This window comes from Trichoplusia ni, chromosome 6 (genome assembly GCF_003590095.1).
Source record: "Trichoplusia ni isolate ovarian cell line Hi5 chromosome 6, tn1, whole genome shotgun sequence".
NCBI classification, from domain to species: Eukaryota; Metazoa; Arthropoda; class Insecta; order Lepidoptera; family Noctuidae; genus Trichoplusia; species Trichoplusia ni.
The window spans coordinates 5675983-5698082 of NC_039483.1; the positions used below are offsets into that span (position 1 = coordinate 5675983).

The window sequence follows — 22100 nt, forward strand, 5'->3', positions numbered from 1 at the left end:
TTTCTTTCTGACCTAAAAAAATACCTCTTAAAAATGTAAAATCTGACCTTATAAATGTAAAAAACTAAAAAAAACTACGTTACTTAAACCTGGACACAGCAGAATTTATAAAAGACCACACGTTACTACTGGATGCACAATGCTAAAACCAAAAAAACAAAACTTAAATACCATCCCAAAAAATACCCGTAAACTTTTCTTTTTTTTACATTCACTAAGTTTTTCAACACTAAAAGCCGCTTCTCTAGTGGAGTTTATTAGCGCAGAACATTGGTGAACACTCTAAGGTTTAAGCATTAAATAAATGAGAGGCCGAGACGTTGCGGAAATTACATGTTTCAGAGAAACGACGGTACAGAGGAAGGTTTACAGGGAGGCTGTGTAGAGAACTTGGATGGGATGTTGAGAAAATATTCATGTTTAAAAATATGAAGGGATATACGTATAGATATGTATACTATCTTAGGTGATTTTTGGGGTTTGGTTTTAAAATGAATTTAGAAATAAAATACTATGATATCTGAAAAAAATATATCGACTTCATAAACTCAAAAATCAAGTTTTTATTTCAAGTAGGCCGTTTTCCAGGCACTTTCAAAACTTTAAGGTGATGGCTCTAGTTGCGCGGTTCCAAAATGTCGCTCTTATGGAGAAAAACCGGCAAAAAACTCAATTTCTTATTTTAAACTTTTGTAACGAACTCAAAAATAGCTCGGACGATAAGATTGATGTTTAATTATCTCAAAACATTAGTTTCCTAAAAAATATTCAATTCAAAACCAAATTTTATGTAAATTTTGGTTGGTTTGGACGGTCTCCAATACAGGTAGTATTCTGTAGCTTGGTCAGTGTAATACACCGTGTAGTGCCTAATGACCATACAAATACATTAAACTTTTAACAAGAATTCTTGTACTACTGGCTATCCATTATTTATACTATAACTACAACTTTAGTTATTAAATGTATTAATTTCTTTTTTTCTAATCGTTGTTCACTGGAACAGCTAGAAAAAATAAAGTTACTCGTTGTATTATTAGCGACCTGCTGGTAAAATCTCATCAAAATTGGGCAAGCCCTTGGGAAGATTATCCCGGACAAACACAAAAACAAAAAACGAACAACTACCCGAGCCATATTATGTGCCAACCCATTGTAATTCACAAATCACATACATACATTTATTTGATTATTATTAACATTGAAAAATACAATTATACATCATCAATTAATACCAATTTGCAAAAACCATTCGCATGTTTGTTTATTGTTTGGACGGTTCAGTAACTTTGGCCGATATTATAATTCATAATTAAAGCGATTGTCGGTATTTGAACCATAGCAAGGGTTTACGGGCTGGTTGGCATCGTGGTATTAACAATTAATATCAACCATGTTTGTTATACATTGTTGTATGGGTAAAGATTGAAATGGAAGTTTTATCTATACTAATATATAAAGCTGAAGAGTTTGTTTGTTTGTTTGAAGCTAAGCTCAGGAACTACTGCTTCAAATTTTGTTTTTTTTTTGTATTGATTGATGATTGATGATTTCATCGAGGAAGGTTTTAGGCTATATACCATCACGCTGCAACTAATAGGAGCGAAGATATAATGGAAAATGTGGAAAATACAGGGCAGGTATAAATTACTATAACTTATATCTCCTAAACACGCGGACGAAGTCGCGGTCAACAGCTAGTGTTAGATAAAGGGTATAATTTAATGATACTAAAAAAAACAAGGTTAGGTCAGGAAGTCGCTATAGGAAGCGATTTAATTTGAAGTTATGTGAACTTAAAAAAAACAATTAAGACGATGAAATGGTTACCGTGGTACAAGCAAGGCAAAGGCAGAAACATCCGTGAGTTGTAGTCAGTAGAATTCTAACACACCCAAGGCTGATAGAGTAATTTAATAATTTCCTATCCGAAAAAAAAATTGCCCATATTATAAACTTAAATCATTTTCAACCTCTTTTCTAGAAATCTTAAAGATTTTCTCTCACGCTTTGCAACTTTTAAAGCGGTGTGTATCGAAATGACAAAAGAAATCAAACGTGTGTATAAGAGGAATCGTTTGTTCGACGACCTCCGTGGTCGAGTGGCGTACGCACCGGTTTCAAGGTGTCGCTAGCTCTGAGGTCCCGGGTTCGATCCCCGGTCGGGTCAATGTAAAAATTCACATTTGTACATTGTCTCGGGTCTGGGTGTTTGTGGTACCTTCGTTGTATCTGAATTCCATAACACAAGTGATTTAGCAACTTACTTTGGGTTCAGAACAATGTATGTGATGTTGTCCGACAAAAAAAATATATATATAAAACAAAGATACTTTACTTCCGAGAATAACTTTACTTTTTATCAATGTATTTATTTCATTCAAATTCGTTATATTTGTATTAAAACTTTTTTTTTGATACCAATTATTATTGTTTCCGTTTTGTATTTGTTATTGTTTATTTTTACGACGTTTATAATTGGGATTTTGATATTAAAGAGGTAGAAGCTCTACAGTATATAAAATTTTATGAACATTTGAACACTCGGATTGGAACAAGCGTATGTGGGCCGTACAAGTGTTTGACTTACTTATAGACTGAAAGTGATATACATAATGTGTTGTAGAGTTCTGTGATAGTATTTTTATATCGAATAGAAAGGATGTAGGGTCATGTTGAAAAAAATTATGTCTTGATTCATCAAGGAACGATCCCGACTGAGATAAGGGATAAAAAAATAGCAGTTGAGAAATTAGTAGATACTAATTTCTAGATTGGTATAGATATAGATACTATTGGTAGATACTATACCGCAAAGAAAATCTTCGTCTTTTTTTTCTAAAAAAATACCTTTTATCGATCCCGACAAATGTGAACCCTCCACAATTGAAACCATACAGGGTGTAAGGAACACCGTACCACCAAAGTCGCATAATGACTTTAAAATAACGTGTTAATTAATAATAAAGAAGTCGCTACCGTCGGAGATTAATATTTATAGATTTAGTCATTTTTGAGCACGCAATGAATTGGTTACCGCGCGATCCTTACGCTCAGCGTACGTACTTACACGAACTGTAATGTGGTAGGAGGGCGACACTCGGCGACACGATCGAAACATTCGAAACGCGCGCGCATTTTATAAAAATGTTGTGATGTAACGAAAAACAATCACAAAAAAATACCAATCAATTTACACTATTCTGACTTCAATCTGTGTCTTGTGTATTATTAAATCAAACCTACTCTTACCTTAATCTCGCTCACTTCTAACCAGATAAGGTTCGAAAATTTCGAAATGTCCGCCATCTACGTGCACACAAATTTTGGCGCGGCGAAAAATCTGCTGCTGAACCCGGGGCAAAAAGTACCGCGTCCAGTAAATGTTCATCGCGAGACTTGCATTGCCACGTGCTTCGCCATAACACATTAGCATGTTGCCATTCTCCCGGGCGGTAAAATAACCTATCGAGCTACTAGGATCGTAATTTAAATAATACACACACAACACACGCACTTATATCACTTAACACAATAAAATTGTCTGCCTACACGATAATTAGTCCGCGAATTACCCGATTGCACATGCACATTCGATTAGCGTAAGGAACAAACTGAGTAAAAATAGGTACTATTTTGAAAAAAGCCGAACTTTCGGTTTTACCTTTGAGTAGTGTTGGACCTAGGTACCTATGATTCTTTATCGATAAATTACATGAGGTCGAAGTGAATATCGTAAAATTATTCTTGACAATAAAGTACTTAACTTAAACCTTTAAAATTGATTAATCACAAAATGTACTTTTGTGTAAGAGCATAATTGTTTTATGTGACTGGAATAATTATTCAGCAGTTCGTAGGAAAAAAAATGATAAAAATTTTTAGGCAGGAATTTCATTAGTAGATGATGGATATTAGTAACAAAACAGAGTTTAATTTTAGAAAAAATAAATTATTGTTTATAACAACATGTTTTAGAACTACAGAATTCTAAACAATAACAAACTGTTAATAATAAAAGGTTTTAATAAATTTCGTAGTACGATAAGTTGATAAACGCTGAGAAGGTGATTTTCTATTTTATAACATGGAACCCGTGTAACAAAAATCGATGTACTATTTTATCCAGTGTCACAGGTACGTCACTCGCCGATACCGCTGTAGGTGTCGGCGACGCGCTGGCGGTGTCGACAAAGGCGGCTAGCGGTGCCTACAAAGCGCGCGGCTTTTTTAAAGGAATAGTAGGCAGGATTACGAATAATGCGTGCGAGTGCGCGCGCAATAGTTGCGCTATCTCTTACGCTTGTCGCTCATGAGTATTGGTTCGGTTTTGACGTCACTTTCGGTTAGATTTGCAAGAGAGCGATGACCGACGAGTACCTTTACGAATCAGCTGATCGGGAGCAGTTTTTAGTGTTTCATTTACATTGCCTTTTTTTGTGAAAACGGCTTAATAATGATTTTGTTTATGAAAATATTATTGAAATACGTAGGAAAAATGATTTTATGACACATAAAATTAAAAAAACGCGAAAAAAAACTGCAATTTTCATGAAAAGACCGATGAAAAATTCCAACGCAGTGGGGTCTGGAATCATGTCTAGAACTCAGGTCCCACGGAAAAGTCACGGTGTTCCTGACACCCTGTATAATTATAAGATACCTTTATACTAAGCATTCATCTTAAGTTATGTGACGATTCAATATTCGGCAAACATGACTACTATGAAATGAAATTTCCATAACTTAAGCAGGAACATTGAGTAAATAACAGTCGCGTAGCCCGAAGCTAAATCGGAATTGAAATGCGAATAGCTAAGAATGGATTGAATAGTTTAAAGTTTCAATACAGTACATTTGCATCGATAGTCTATGTACTTTTGTTGTTTGAGAACTAAATTCATAACAGAATTGACTCTAAATTATAATGCATACATTTTTTATAGTAATGAGATTAGAATGAATTATCGGGATCGCCCAATTAGTTTTGAACCCAAAAGGAGATCTTAATCATGAACTGACGTGGCGGGATAGAGAGTAAAAGAGAGGGGTATTTTGTTTTTCAAATATTTTAAAGGAGACAGGAATTTTCAGCTCTCTCTTCCAATGACTGAGATTGTGCCCAAAGTAGGTTTTTTTTTCCTTCAGCTTGATCGACTGCTCAAAATTCACCCGTTATTTTCTCACATCACATTTTACGCGTTTCAATATTTTTCTACAAGGAAAAGAGAGGATAATAATAATGAAAATAACAAATAAATATGTATGTAGGTTACAGTTGAGGGGTTTGGAACATATTAGCATATTAAAACGCGAAGTGTTTAATACGAAACAATGTCAAAAGCTCAATAAAAATGTAATTTAAAATTTTAATAAAAAGCGTTACGCGGTGCGTGGTAGAGGGCTTAACGTGCAGTTTTTTTTTAATAAATACCACAACACTAGAATGTTTGTACTTCGGACGTTTTTTCACAAGTTTTTATTAGCTGTTAACTGCCTCGACTTGGTAGTAATACTTTTAATATGAATATGTTAAAAACCTTCGTCATAAACTGATGTCAATGGCTCTACTAATCGCCTAGATTATGGTTTCATTCAAATCTTCTACGTAATTGAATCAAACGGTTTAATGATATGTACGGGCACCTAGGACGGTAGGACAAGCGTTTATGATTACCGAATGCTTGTTCTGTGTCTTTGTGCATGTGACTTGAATGTTTGTGAAATCCCCCGCGACACAAGAAATAAAGTCCTCCAAAAATAGGTATTCATAAACCAAAAAGCAGATTCCAAATCTGATAAACTTTGTCTTTACAAATTCGTACCGGATTCAGTCAATTCTTACCACCTAACTTCTACAACCCACTTTAATACCTAAAATGTCACCATGAAAACTGATAGGAGTAGATCTAACTACAAAAATACAACCGGAAAGGATTCCAATGTATACGTAAGATTCAATACTAAAATAGGCTATATCCAAAAAATACTGAAACCCCTTTTGCAACGTCAGTTAATGGCCATTGTGCCCATAATGTCCATTTGCACGGTCAATGCCTTTCCCCTCTTTTCATTTTTGATGCTTTCTTTGAGATATAATGGGACTCCAGTTATCGAAGTACCTAAGTACCACTCTATTGCTTTGCAAGTCATGCTGTATTTTCAGAAAGTGCTGCTCTGTTTTCAGTAAATTGTTTGATGCATATAAACAATTCAAATAATTTTGAAAAGTAAAGTATTTTTTGGATCAAGTTTATGATAATTAATGGCAGCATCGAATGAAACATTGTTACTTAAAATCGTTTAAAAAATATTTTCTTTGTATTAAAAGGTGCGTTTTTATATAGATAGTCTAATGCATTTTTATTTCTATTATTTATCTCTGATCATCGACCCTTAGTATTTCAAAAAACAGTCGAACCATTTTACCGTCGTTATATGACAATAATGTCCAAAACAAAAATTTTAATATCGTCCGATATTTATGCTACAAATTCAAATTATCCAAACGATTTTTTCATTATCCTCCTAATAGAAAGAGGATACATTTAAATTAATTCAAAACTCTCTGTTTATAATGGACCGAAATAAAATTGTTCAACATTATTTGTGAAAGTAATTTTCGTTCAGAAGATCAAAGGTGTTTTAAGTACCTAAGGAAAATTTTGAAAGGATTTGTGTCTTAAAATTAGGTACATTTACATTAAATTATCTTAGCCCTCTTAACTTGGACAACATTTTTAGTATTGCGTATTTGCGTTTAACTGAACAATTAAAATTGACAAAGATAAATTATTGCTTTAAAGTTTTAGAGAGAGGGCTTGTGACGTAACGATTTCGCAAAATTTTTACACAGAATTGACGTCACGCGTAAGTTCCATTAAATGAAATTTCATCAACTTATGCTTGAAAAACGAAAAAAAATAATAGAATATAACATAATATTTTCTTTACAAAAATATTGAAATAAATAAAAATCATTCTGATTTAAAAAAATCTGATGGACATTGAAAATAAATATTATCCCCAATTACACAAAGTAAATTTTATATACTTTAACACTATCATTTAAAAACTCGAAACTGAAAGAGCAACCGGATACCACGTTAATTTGGTTATTAAGTCCCTCGGCTCTTTTCAACAGCACTAAAACTTTGGAAATCAGCCAAATATCCACTTGAAAGTAATTAAACTGAACGTTACAATAATATTGTTTCATTCCTAAGTCAACAACATTTCCGAAATACCCCAGTCTACCCTTAATTGAAAAATAGGGGAATGACAACCCATGAAAACGAATACGAAAATAAACTATGCTCAAAAAAATATTGTCCATGCTTTCATGTTCCAGCCTAATGTTTACTTACTATCCTAAATTGAAATTCAATTACCGTAACCCGCAAAGGGCTTCGACCAGTTTAGGAAGACCTACCCCGCCCCCTGCCGCAGTAACGTCAAAGGGGAATGCAGAGATGCATGGGACATCAGAAGGCTCAGCCGAAACTGGTGACTTGGAGTCTTGGTTGCTTCAGTATTGCGACCGTCGCGGTGCCGTTCGCACGTATCGAACTATCAATAATAAAAATAAATTAATTTAAATAATAATATTACGATTGTATTACGTCGTTTTGAGTTCGTGGTAGCTTGTTGTAGTGATTGCGCGAATCGTTGTTGGTGTTTGAAAAAGTTTTGAAAGTTTGAGGTAAGTTCGAAAGTTACGTAAACTTTTTGGTTAATTTTTCTTGTTTTTTTTTTATATTTATATTTTACGAATACGTGGTGAAACCGGTGGATATAATGTGGATAATATTTTTCTAATTAAAATTGTACGTAAAAAAAATATGCTGATGATAAGTTATTTTCTAAACCATTTGAAAACATTTATAGCAAGTTACTAATCGAAGTAATAATTAATTACGCAATATTCTAAAAAAATCGAAATCTTATCAATAAATTATTTTTATTTATTTCGCATATAAAACTGAATTCTATGTGTACGATATTAAGATATAAACATTAATCGTAATAAAATAAAACCAGTCAATCATTGCTTATTAATTTCATGAAATAAGATGATTAATTGTGACATACCAGTATTTAAAATTAATACAGATTAATTAATTTCATAAGATGTCATAATTAACTAAAAGGACAATTATAAAGTTACTGTAAAATAAATATAATTATATGAATAAAAAAAATTACATTGCTCTGAATAGCTCCTAAAAAGTCGAATCTCAACAAAATAACAACATTCAGACTACAAAAAAAAATCAACGAAAAAGTATCACACGAAAAAAAGTCCTAGGTAAATTCCTGAATTAAAAATCAGGCTACACCATAAAGGTCCTAAGTTTCTAACTAAATCTCGCCCAAGTTAAAACTGTTTAAAAATGGAAGACATTGAAAGGGAGGCCTCTTTTCTGATGTAACTGAAATATTCAGGTCGAGATCGGTGTGCCTGTGCCAGTTTTAAGGTACTAGCATCACCTTTAGTAATAAAAAAAACTACTTTTTAGTAGTTCGAAAAAGTCGTTAAATATTTTTTTTACTTGGAGGCCGAAGACAAGTTATATATATCCCACTGCTAACATCAAAATACTCAATTTATTTATTTAATTGACAGGTCAAAGTCATTTATTTAAAAGCAATGTCATTCCCATATATTTGATAGATTGGAATACAGCTATTGCTTGTAAAAATGTAACTAGTCTGATCGCTTTTCAAGGGATATGTTGACTCGGATAGTAGTCTACCATATGGTTTTGGAGGTCAGATAGGCAGTCTCCAAGCTTCCTAAAAAGTACGGAATTCAACAAAATCTAGGGTGACATCGATCTCAATACATTATTTAGGTGCTGAAATGTAAACTGCAACTTTGCGGTTATGATTTCTGGCACTTAATAATTTGCATTGCCATTAAGTAAAAAAATATATATATTTATGTAGTATATATTACGTATACGTACGAATAATTAGATAAGCTTGATAGCTTGATATATAGATTCAATAAATTAATTTGTTTTTTTAAAAGACTTATATGAATTAGAATCTTATAATTAATTAATTTTATCATAATTTTCTCCGACTAAACTTCACAGTTTAAAAAATATGTAGTTGATAAAAATATATATTTTTGATACCATTAAACACCCATAACTTCCTACTCGAATGAACTTCAATTTTACTTGTTCTTTGTTTTTTTTTTTCTTAATGATATCGGCAATAGTTTATAGGATATAATTCAGGCTAATGTTTTTTTAAATTAGCCTGTGTAAGATCAATAAGGTTTGGCAAAAAGCCTAACCTTCTAAACTTCCCTATATTTTGCAGTTACTGGCCATCATCATTCAATCACTATAATTTACCTTTAACTCTATAGGAACACATTCCCGAAGCTTATAATTAACAAATACCACCTTGTAGGATATTTTTGTCCATAATAAACTCTAGCACTGATAATAAATTATCTAACTATACCATACAAACCATTGGGCTTAACTATGAATACCTAAATTCGATCTCATCTGCAAATCTACTATCTTATAAATCTGCAGTAAAATTCTTCTGCTACCAGTCCTAAAATAAATAAACACGTATTCTTTAAGAACACCAGCCTATCAAATCTTGCCAAGAATTTTCCCCAAGTGATATCAATTGAACTGTATTAGGTGTAGGTTTTTGGGTAAAGCCAGGGGTCTCGGGATTAAGGCCGGTTTATAGCAAGGGTGCTATTAATTAGGCGTGCGATGTATGTTGTAAGACGACACGGCGCTTGTTCGCCTTGTGTGCTTTATATGGCCGTAAAGTAAAGTTTGGTTTCGTAATTTTTGGGATGTAAAGTATTAGGGTGGAATTCGTAAGCTTTGCCGAGTTTTTTGGGTAGGTATAATTGTAGATTTTCAATCGTAGCAAATTAAATAACAAGTTATAAATAATAGACTTTTGTTAAAACACATCTAAAAATCATCAGCGGAAAATGAGATGAAATTCGGAATAAAATATAAGATTTTTTTTTTTAAATTTCATTTTCAAAGTTACATATTTTGCTCTTCCGGTCCCACGGTCTAGCGTACAAGCATTAAAAGAAAACAATCCACAGATAAATTGAGAACCTCCTTCCTTTTGAAGTCTGTTCTCAAAAACACCATTCAAATCTCACTTTACAAGTCTAAGAGGAAACTTATACGGAAGCTTTCAATTAAATCCCCATCCTCAAAAACAAGTGAACATTATTCTCAAAATCTGTTCAGCACAGTTCAGAAATAATGACAAAAGTTTTCCCCAACAAGAAGCCAACACATCCAAGAGAAATATATATCTAGAAAAACAGTATCCTTCTAAAGGGCCAATGAGACGGTAAAACAAGTAAAACCGTTTGATAGTCGTTTCAATGTCTTTTCTAACTATTTTATTTTTATTTATTTCAAAAACCGCAGTTAGAAATGTAATCTGCGAACTTTCAAAAACATTCAAGTCACATGCACAAAGACACCCAGACTCAGGATTTAATAAGCATTCCAAAAACTCCCCAAAAACTCTTTTCGATGTCTTGATCGAAACTGCGACACGTCGCGCACATTAGGTTTGGATTGGCGACCTCAACCACTCGAATATGCAGATGAAGATGCACTCAAACTACGGTTTGCCTCAAACTCTCAATATCATAACAGAATAAATGAGGCTTCTTACTGATGACAGACGAGCGGACAGACATAGAGCATAGAGTAGTAGGCTTCCGTTTTAACCCTTTGGATTTGGAATAATCCAAATATAAAAAAATATTCAACGAGCTCCAAACAAAATTTGAGCAAAATTCAAAACCAGCTTGAAACAGTGAAAAGTTTGAGCCAAAACGCGTTCGACAAAGCAGTTTGATAGCCTTGCCCTTAAGGTGTGAACTCGATAAAGGTGAAGTGAAGGAATGTAAGTGACTGCTGCCATTAATCTCGGGATGTTAGTGGTCGATATTGATAAATAACTTTGTTAGGTGATACACTTAAGAGGTATCCGCTTTCTTTAGTTCAAGGGTTCTGGAGAAAATGTATAAGGGTTTTGTCCTTGGGTGTTTTTTTTACCTCTATCTTCAAGTTACTCGCTGATATATGTGTTTTGTGTTTACCTTTGGGAAATTATGGCTAGTTTTTATTGAATGAGTCCAGTTTGTCTCTTTATTTCATTACGAGATGGAAGGAAGGCTTTTGTGCTTCTGGAGGAAATGTTGAGCTCATTTCCCAGGGAACATGGATGAGATATATAATTCATTCATCTGTTAGGTTTGTTTTCGCGTTCTATACTCAAAAACTGTACCCTTTACTGGAGCTTCGCTGTCTATCCGTCTCTGATCATGCTGTATCTTGCAAAACGTGATAGTTATAATTTACACAGAATGACGTGATTGTAATTTATACATTTAAAAATGAAGAACGTAAAGCAACGGTTGGTACAGTAATACATTTGATGGCTGTAAATTTTTATTTACTTAGTTTTTTTAGATATTTCTAAGGATCCTCATTGGAGCAAGTCTCACTAGCACTTGAACGGTTTTTATATTAACATCGTAGCGTTCCGCAGTTACACTGTTATTCGTTTATTCTTTGTTGGTTTATCAAACAATTTCTAGCCGAATGTGATCTGGGAATAGGTACCGATCCACTAATTAATGTTCTTCCAGCCTATAAAATCCATAGTAATAGTAAATGTGTAGTTTTTCTTTTTCAAAGCCTCTGCAGTACCTGCGTTTTCTCCAAACTTACACCAAACAAGAATTCTCTTAATGACGTGTACTAAATCTCCTATTCTCGGTATATTATTTAAAACCATTTGCTTGCCCATTAAAGGAATGAAAAGCCTTAACGAATTTTGCTTCTCTCTGGATGGCGAAGCTCAATTTTTCGAGCAGTGTTAATTGCATGAAGACGTGCAAGAGCCCCATTACTCTGCTGTCTTTAAAAATGTTTTAGAAATAATTTAATGTTCAGTAATTTGTGAGGGGCAGTGAGGATTTAGTATTTTGTTAAATTTTTTGGTGTTTTTAGTAGACTACAGTTGGATATGTAAAATTGTTTTTGTATATGATGACTGGTTTGTTGGTCTAGTGGTGAGTGGCCCTGACTGCTGTAGTTGAAGTCGTGGGTTCGATTCCCGCCCACAGGACATTTTTTTTATTTGAAGTGCACGATCATTTGTTCTGTGTCTCGGTGTAGCTTATCTATGTTATGAAAGTATTTTGAAATTTATATGTGTTCGTTTATCAATTGTTTACTAATAATACAAACTTTGCTTAGTTTGAGACTAGATGGCGTTGTATAAAAGGCCCTTTAGGTATATAGCAGGTTTGATCATTGATAACGAAGCTAGCTCACAGCAGCTTGGTAATTTTAGATTATTATATTTGGCATCCTTTTAACTCAATTATATTACTTACTAGCTGTTGCCCGCGACTTTGTCCGCGTCGTTAGAAGATATAAGTTAGGAATTTTCGAACGTTGGCCTTGAAGATGAATATTTTTCCCCGTTTTGCCACATTTTTCATTGTGATGTTATATGTTCAAACAAACAAACAAACAAATTCTTCAGCTTTGTATAGTAGTAATATAGATAAGGCTTTTAAAAGTTTTACCTTTCTGACTGAGAGTCTAGCACATACAAAAAGCTTAGCTACCGCACTAGTAGCTATGAATGAATCATGAAGTTCAACTCATACCTACGTAAAAACTAATCTACCCAAAAACAAGCTATAAAAAACTTTAACATAAGCTCATAAACCCAAACATTTATCGTTACAGTTTCAACGTATATTTCATAGCCGTGAATAATATTTAATTCATAAAGAAATTTATATTTTTACCTCAATTTAATTTGGGGTTATTATTCTCTACGGTACGCTAAAAGTGGGAATAAAGTAATGAAATTTGCGAAATAGATGAAGTTTGTAAATTAAACACGGTTTATAAATATATTTAGGGACTTGAAACTGTGTCTCAGAAGGCTGGGGGCACCACTTCCTGAAGCGAAATTCTTGCAGTGGTGGGAGGGAGATGCCGCTTTACGTTATGTTAGGCTATCTCTTTCCCTCGACAGTTACAGACTTTCTTTAAGAGGTAGTGGTAGGAACTTAGTTTTGTTCTTAGATATGTGACTGTTGATGTAATTTACGCCACGCTTGGGCTTGAAGTTCTAATTTTGGATGTTATATGTTTCGTACTGGATTAACGGTTTGGAAAATTCTTTTAAATATTTGACCTTAATGATAATGTAATAAAGTTTTCTTTGGTATGTGATGTTATTAAATACTAATCGTCGACTCGAATATTATATTTATTGAGTAGGATGTAAAATATTTAATCTTTATAAAAAACTATATGTTTTTCTTCTTTGGTCTTCTAACAAAAAAAAATAGCAAATAAAAATGTATCTTGCAAAAAAAAAACACGTGTTATACTATTAACAGACTTATTCAGAACACTAATGACAATGACCAACAATGCATAAAGTACAAGTTATAAAGTTTAAAGAAAAAATTGAGACTTCCTTGCAATCATCTGAAAAAGGTTTTCGAGAACTACTGAACACAAGCATTACTGAATATTTGACCCGTCACTGCTTAAACACGATGTATATTTTCAGAGATAAATATCGACAAAGTTTATGCCTAATTCCGTGCCAAAATTTATGCCTCCCAAATTTCTTCTCCCATGTTACAGCTACCGTCTTGCGTTCACGCGTCCCATTTATTCAATCCCATTCCATATTACATTTGCAGCAAGGGTCCCTTAAAAACTCGTAAGAAATATAGCCTTATCCTTTCTGAACAAGATTTTAATAAAAGCTGCGGCAAATGAACAAGAAGTTCGGAGTTTTTGAGCAAAAACTTTGTGAACATCTCAAGTGGAGAGTTAAAACCAAAATGAGTTATAAACCATTGTCTTGCGAGGTTTTTTGAATCCTTAGAGACAGATTTTCATTGCATTTTTAATTTTAAGCTTCGTTTTCTTCAATTTGAGGATATAATGAAACTTGCATAATGAAAGGGTTAGATAGTAAGCTATGTTTAACGAGGTTTAAACAGGTTTCATATACATACTGCCCTTAAGCGGAAACTCTAGTTTCTAACAGTGACGAAAGTAATGTATTTCTATAATTTTGCCTTATAATAATCACCACCATGAACCGTGATATTATGGTTCATCTTGATAACGGACCGAAAGACAGACTCCTGGGTACAGGACTCTAAAAACTCGAAAACAAAATTAATTTACTATAGAAATTGATCCAATCAAGGGCCGTTCAATCAGTGGTTCGATAGTTGGAAACGATTCACGTGTAAAGTGGTGATTTTATAGTTGGCATCGGTCAACATTCAACATACGAATGTCTATATGTATGTTGTGACGTCATCAAATAGATGTAGGCAGAGTGAGTTGAGACTTAGTAATCGGATATTGAAATAAGAGGCTTGATATGATTATACTGATTGATTTAGTGGACAGTTTATGTGTACGTTCTTAAGTATGTTTGAAAGTGCATAAGTCCTTCCAAGGATGCAATGTAAAAAGTTTTTTTGTGTAGTCTGAATATTGAGTTCTTTTGGGTTTTATTCACAAAGTTTAAAAACAGAAACCTATGCCTCTTTTATCATTCCGTAATTTTCCAGTTTACTATCTTTCGATGTCTATAGAATCACATACTTACTTCTTTAATGTAATTAACCGCTTTATTTATCCGCGTGACATATGCGCAGCTCAATTTTAAAACTAAACCAAACTGTTCTTTCTTTTCTAAATCAGAACTTAAAAAAAATGAAAGTATTAGTTACTTATTTAACCAACATTTTTCAACAGCCTTGAACTTTCCAACTACTTTTTATACTTGAATAATAACATTTATCGTGACCTGAACCCGATTTGAGCCAACTTAGCTAGTTGTAATTTAAATTCAATTTGCAAGGTTCCGTTGAAAATCACTTCGTTAGAAGTTAAGATTAAATCCAATAGTAATAGCCCACTTAGTAGTAATCTAACTTATCAACATTTTATTGAAATCGAAAGAAATCGTGGTTTTATAAAGGTCATTTTTAATGACAAACTTTATTTCTTTCGCTTGGAAAAATAAACAACGGTAGGCTTTCCTTGGCAAAAAGACACAACAAAAACTACATTTAACAATCTCTACCAATGCCCAATATGTGAATAGGAGATGATATGCCTAAGTGGAGAGTAAAGAAAAATAACATGGGTTTACCACCGTCTTAAAGTAATTGTGTTGTAACGTGCCCACAGCCATAATAATATCGCTTTAAGACTTTGCGGTAGACCCTCTGGCATTATGTGACAATCTTGAATGAACAATTATTTCAGTATTAGAAAAAAGAGAATCAGATATAACGACAGATTTTAAAAGTCCTCAAAACAAAACAGCTATCACGACACTGCAGGCCAGCTCTAAACTTCCAAATAACTCCGAACATCGAATCTCTAAAACCGTCTCGATAAATTCCAATTTGGAATTCGAGACAGCGCCCTCTCGCGGGGAATTAACACACTTGAAATCGGGAACAATCTCGCCAGAAGTCGGGCAAAAGGCAAATAGTTATAAGTTGGTATTAACGACATCCGAATCGCGTTTTCATTACGATAAAGCGTTTTTGTTGTTCCAGTTATTTATGTTGCCATTTGCGGTTCGGCTGTGGATGTTTCTTTGTTTTATTGCTCGTGTTTATTATTATTATCTTTGTAGTTTTCGAAAGGGATGGCATTGTCATGTAAAAGTTTTTTTGCGATCCCGGAATTTCAACCAAAACTCTTAGTTATATTCAGTCCATCAATCAAACTGAAGGTTAGAAGGTAGGATGCAAAAAGTAAATGATGAAGTACAGCAAAATTAAATATGGGGTTTATTTAGAAAAGAAAATATGGTCAAACTCTTAAGAAAGGAGAAGGTTTTGTTTTTTTTGTGTAACCATCATCGATATTTATAAAGTTTTGTGTTACTGAATTTTTTGTTTATACTGTGACCTTCCAGCTCTCGCCTTTGGCATCCATCGTCCTCCTGATATGTTATTTTTCTTATTCTTTTTTATTTTCGTCTTCGTCGATCGTCGCGAGGGGTCTTACTAACATTTCAGTTACACGCACAAATACACCCAGACTCAGACAAGCATTCGTGGATCACACAAATGCTCTCATGGTGTGGTAGCCACAACCACTTAGCTCTCCGTGCAGGAGAGTTTTCTAAGGACTCTTTCCCAAGTCATAAACATCCCTAAGTAAGTAAGTAATCATTACTTCTACTTAGGAACAGAAATAGCTTCCGAATGAATTTCAAACAATTACTTTACCAAGAAATTGACTGCATTCAAATTTAGAAACAGCACGATTTAACTGTCCTTACCACGAAACTAACCATTATTTATGTAAATATATCAAACCATCTGTAGGATTCGTACTTGTGATACATTCTGAATTATTAATGAAGTATACATATTCAACAGACACAAATATCGAATTTATGTCCCATCGCGATATTTGAATATTTTGGGTAAATATTTGATACTAGCAGAGTCCCGCGGTTTTAAGCGCGTTCTTGTCATTCTCACAATGTGGGTTATTATAATTCCATCGATATCGTATTGGTTACTATTTTATTTGAGAAATAACTTTTTCTACTTTTTAATTTAAGTAATATTGATTTAAAAATCAACACCAATATTAAAAAAAAAAATACTAAACACCCACGTTATTCAAATTTTATCAGAATCGGCCCAGCTGTTTTTATAGTCGTCATCGGATTTGCAGCTTCCCTGAAAGTTTCAGCTTGCTGGGTTATCGGAAAGTGCCTTAACATTGTGTTGCAAAAATCCAACCCGAACGACAAACAATCAAGAAAAGTTAAGTATTAAAACATGAGCAAATACACGCATATGTCCATAAGATGCGACAAGACACATTGGATTTCAGCTCTTGATCAGTAACCTCGATCGCTTGAATGTTAAAGCGACTGGTGCATTGAGTCAGAGGTTTTAGTTCTGCCTGAGGTTTAAATTTTCGTATCAATTGCATTTAATTGATAAAAATCAAGTACATGAAAAAATCCTTCAATGCTATTTCTGTGTATTAAAGAGGACGAAATAAGTTTCATATATCGATTATTAATATAAAGCTTTGACCTAAGAATTATTACCCTCAATACAATTTCAACGTACATCGAAGCGCATCTATTGTAACACTCAATCGATGATTATATAAAGGGAACAAAGACGCCGATGTATGAATAATATTACTCAAAGAGAATATCGGTTTTATTATAGCGTTCCGCGTGAACTTGCATTATAAAGACGAAAGATTGAGAGAAGGGAACAAAATAAAGGGGATTTTAGTACTAAACTACATTTAGTTTTAAAATGATAATATAGTAGGTACCTGAGATTGATGAAAGCTAGCTAAATTAAAAACTAAAGTTTCAAGCTTAAATATTATTATATCATACTAAAATGATGTGCGAAAGTGATTTAGGGTGTTGTTATGAATGTGTTGTACCGTCAAGCCTAAACATCGGGACGATTTCTATGAAGCTTGATTTGTGGTAGCTGTCATCTTGGATTAACATCCATTAAATTTCATATTTGAATGGCTGTTGTCCATAATTTAAAAAAGCTAGCGGTCTCGTCACATTTGAAAATCCTTCCTTGTCTTTAATGGCAATTTGTAAGACTAAATTTACAGAAACTTATCTAAAGATATCATTATTCCGCAACATAAATCTGAAACAAATGACTTCCGAATCCTTGTCCAGACAATTGGGAACAAGACGCAACTTTTGGCGTAGACATCAACGAATAAATCAGTTAGATTCCACCTATTATTCAAGCAGGGACTAATCACGACAATCCCTTTGATGTATTGCCGAACACCGATTTAATTCCGCTTCACAAATACCATTTGGAATTTGAAACACGGATTCTAACGGAACTCAGTCTGAGGATTTGTCCGAATTCGTTTTGGCACCCGCATAGTAAAAGCGTTTCGGAGGCGATGTTACATTTTAAAAGATTGCTTGATTGCGAATGTTTGATGTTGCTTGGAGACGAATCAAGTGTTTTGAAATAAGTTAATATTCATAGAAGCTGGTCAATGTAATCATATCGAAAAAGCACCTAAACTCAATGTTGTGTTGAAATTACTTTCCTGCGAAGAAGACCCACTCAGAAAGGAAAAGCATCGAAATAAAGATTTTGTAGATAGAAGAATTAAATTCTTTAATGAGGGAATAAATAATTAATAATCTACCATTAAGTAATAAAATGTATTTCTAATATCATAATTTTATTCTTAATATCTAAGAAACCCTGACCGACAAGTTTCTCCTTTAAACAATTTTTTTAGTCGGCGACCTCATTTTTCCTCATTGGCGCATCACAAACGCCTTCAATTTCAAAATTTACTCTTCTTTTAAGTAATAAACAAACCCCATTAAAATTTTAATTAAAAAGAGCAGTTTAAAGCATCGATTTTAAAAGCAAAGATTGCGTCTATTGGAGGAAAAAAGGAAGTTCATAAAACTTTCTTAAGCCACCGCTGCAGAACCCCATTTTACATCGGTGTAGTTTTAAACAATTTTTCCAACATCTGCTTACTTAAGTAGTTTCCGAGCAAAAAAACAAGCAGGTGGAAATGGAGAAATTTTAATTGGGGTTTAAATTCTCAACGTTTTTTTGTTAAAAGGTTTCTTTCCTGTTTGAGAAATAAATTTAAGCGTCTATTTAAGCGTCTCCTCCGTTAATACTTCTTGTTATTATCTCTTAATTTGGACGTAAAATAGTGATAGCACTTAACACATTCAGCTACATTTGGTAAATCTAATCCCATCAAAGCCTGGAAAAAGGTTATGTAAAATAATAAGAATAATGCGATTTAAGGAGGTCAGTCTTAACTTCTAAGTTAAATTAAATAATAGAGAACCCTAGATGGATTTGGGGGAGTCCTTTGCCCAGCAGTCACATTGTAGGCTGGAGCGTGAAGTGACGACAGCCAGTTACTTTTAGATTCGCTTCAGCTCGTGATTACGGATTCCGGTTAGGTCTGAAACTAGTTGTGTGATCTCAGCAAATGAACGGGATTAAATCGTTTTCGAACGATGAATCCCTATCACAAAAGTTAAAAAGACGAAATAATTATTTTTCTTCGATGTTACTAATTGTGCAGACATTTCTGCTTTGTCGGTTCCTACAGAATTGCTGACTAAAAATACCCCCATCTTTGAAGAAATCCTTTCCTATATCCCGAAACTTATCAGTATCGGGTACAACAATGTGGTCAAAACATATCGCGTGTGAAAATGTTGCCCCAATTCAATTTCGTGTAGTTTTTGCTCACGGTACGAAATTTTCTGTAAATTTTGCGGCGTCATGTGCAGAATATTATATGAAGTATTACTAAGGTGCTGTTTAGAATTTGTTGCCGTTTATTTAAGTATAGAGAAATTGGTTTGTTTAGTGTTTTTAAAGGTTAAGTTTAGTGAACTTTGTTTAATTGATATGACGTCGAATTTTTAGGGATAGCTTTTTGAAAGTTATTGTCAAAGGTGAAGTTCAAAAAGCTATTCTCTTTTAGCTTTTGACTCAGATTAATTATATCATTTAATTTTAACTTTTTGTGTTTTATGTGGATATCCGACTTGCTATAACACAATAACACATTGCTGATAGCCATATTAATACTGGGCAAGAATGACACAAAGACAAAGACACACTTAGCCTGCGTGTCCACTTAAAGCAAATGAATTTCAACCATGTCTTGCATATACCTTAGGATCTAATTTTACTGAAGAAACAATTCTGACGGTATGCTTATAGATCTTCATGTCAAAGTTGGAAACAACCTAGTCTCAGCTCAAAGCACCCAAAAAAAAATACTCTACACCTCCAAAAACTGTTCGCATACAGATTCTATTTGAGAGTGTCCGCAGCGTGAATGAGGGAACACCCGCAAGGCACCGTTGACGCAATCACACAGAACTAAATCACTGAGAGCGCTCCAGGGCTAGCACTTAACACCGCTAAATAACTGTCCCAGAAGGCTTGGAGCTAATTTGGGAAGATGATCAATGAAATTTATTTATCAATAATAGTGGAATGTTATAAATTACCATAAGTTTAGAGAGTCATAGGTGTTCTTAGCATTGTATCGTATAAGAACGCTTAAAAAAACAAAAATTTTTAAGTGAAATTTCTTCATCGGCGTAGGTTTTTTTTTCCGGCACCGTTCACTTTCTTTTTAATATTACTTTTTTTAAATCTAATTATAAGTATTAATATGTGCAGCACCTTTTCCTTGATTTTAATGGCGCCATCTTTATTATTAAATGCAGAATTGTGATTTAAAGTTAAAAATGAATGTTTATAAAATTATCCTGTTTAATCCGAATCGCAAGAATTGAATAACGATACGATTATTCGTTGAACGATTGTATAATTGTAAGATTTAAATTTAAATATTCATGATATAAAACTAAAACTATTTTATTCTGAGGACATCTTCGAAACCTGTCTTCATTTCTCCTCTTATACATAGTCAACCTTCTCCATACTTCTGCTTAGTGTCAAAGCGCTTTGGGGCTGTGAATTTTTAAAACATGTCGCTATGTATGCCCGCAGTCTAATACTGTGATAAAGAACAGTATTTACTGGTGAAAATTGTACAGTCAGTGGTCAAGACATGGGAAGAGGCAGTCAGGCCTTTTTGTGAACCGTTTTTGGCGTTTTGGGGTCAAATATACGACCAGTCATCTTGGCCTGATTAGTTGCAACTTATTTACGGGAAAATAGTTATCTTTTTTGTAAGTTTTGGAGTTTGCCAGTAGATTAAGGTTTTTGTTTAAAATAAATTTTCAGAAAAAAAAACTCATTTGAGGTTTAGTTTTAAAAAGAAAATTGTTGCTTTTCTTATGTTTTTAAAACCGTTTTTCTGCACCTTTATACTTATTAGCTAAAGTTATTTCTACTTAAAGGCAATATGGTAAAATTTTCTCCACCTGCTTCTATATTAATGACCTTCTTTCTGGCACAATCGGACAGAAATGTCAAAAAATAGTACACAATTTTTCAAGTCGTCTGAAACAATTTACCCTCCATTCAAATGAGGATTAAATAATGTTTATATTTCATCTTCCATCTAGAAACGAAGCAAAAAACACGAGGAAAAAACATGTGCAAAAACCGACGTTAATGTAAATTAATGTTTGTTTTGCGAACTTTTTATGTTGTGTCACAAGAAGAAATATTTTTGTACTTACAAAACAACGGAAATAAACTTTTATTGTCCGTAAGGTACCACATATTCTCAGGCCTATTGTTTCGGTATGGCGTGGTAATCTTCAAGCATAAAAATATGGAATAAGGACGTATAAAGTAAAATTTCTGAGTAATTTTAGTACTTTGTGTAATTATTTACGTCCACGTTTTTTTCTTTAGTAAATCAATCTGTATATTAATCTTTAATTATCTGATCTGTTGGTAAACATAAAAATATATTTACGATTAATTAGCATGTTGCTGCTTCTTGATTATTTTTAAGCTAACGTACCCAAAGGTTAAAGCCGTCTGTCACCAGACTGTATCTCAGAAATAAAACCTTGACAATTGAAATTTTTAAAGGTTACATATTTCCGTTGCTACTAACAAATGGCGGAAGGTTAAACTCAGTACGACGTTTCCAAGAGGTGGTCACGACCCTCAGCATTAAGGAAACCAATGCGCAGCAGTAGCAGCCAATAAATTAAACATTGAGGTTCGATAAAAGTTGGTACGGTCATAAGTGTGATGGATGAAAACATTTTTAATTGTTTTTCTTTAGCCTACTTAATTTAACCGGTTTTTTTCCAGATCTCTCTCATACTTTTTCGTAATATCGCAGTAGCAAAGACTTCGAGACTTCTTTTTGTATCCTGAAACCCTATTACCTGTTACCTGTCCACCAATTTCGGTCTACCTGTTTCTATTGCTGTCTGAATCCCGACCATTGAAATGGGATACGTGGAAATTCACTCACATTTCAGATTTGCTATTCTCTTAATATTTATCGTCCAACACAACATAAAGCTGT

General features: G+C 33.5%; 1 protein-coding gene across 1 annotated transcript in view; it reads left to right on the forward strand.

Moving 5' to 3' along the window:
- The first annotated feature begins 7480 nt into the window (after positions 1-7480).
- Positions 7481-22100, forward strand: part of LOC113494904 — an 81196-nt gene continuing 66576 nt past the window's right edge. The window contains exon 1 of the mRNA XM_026873421.1: positions 7481-7702. The gene's annotated coding sequence lies outside the window, so the exon portion shown is untranslated. The remainder of the gene's footprint in view (positions 7703-22100) is intronic.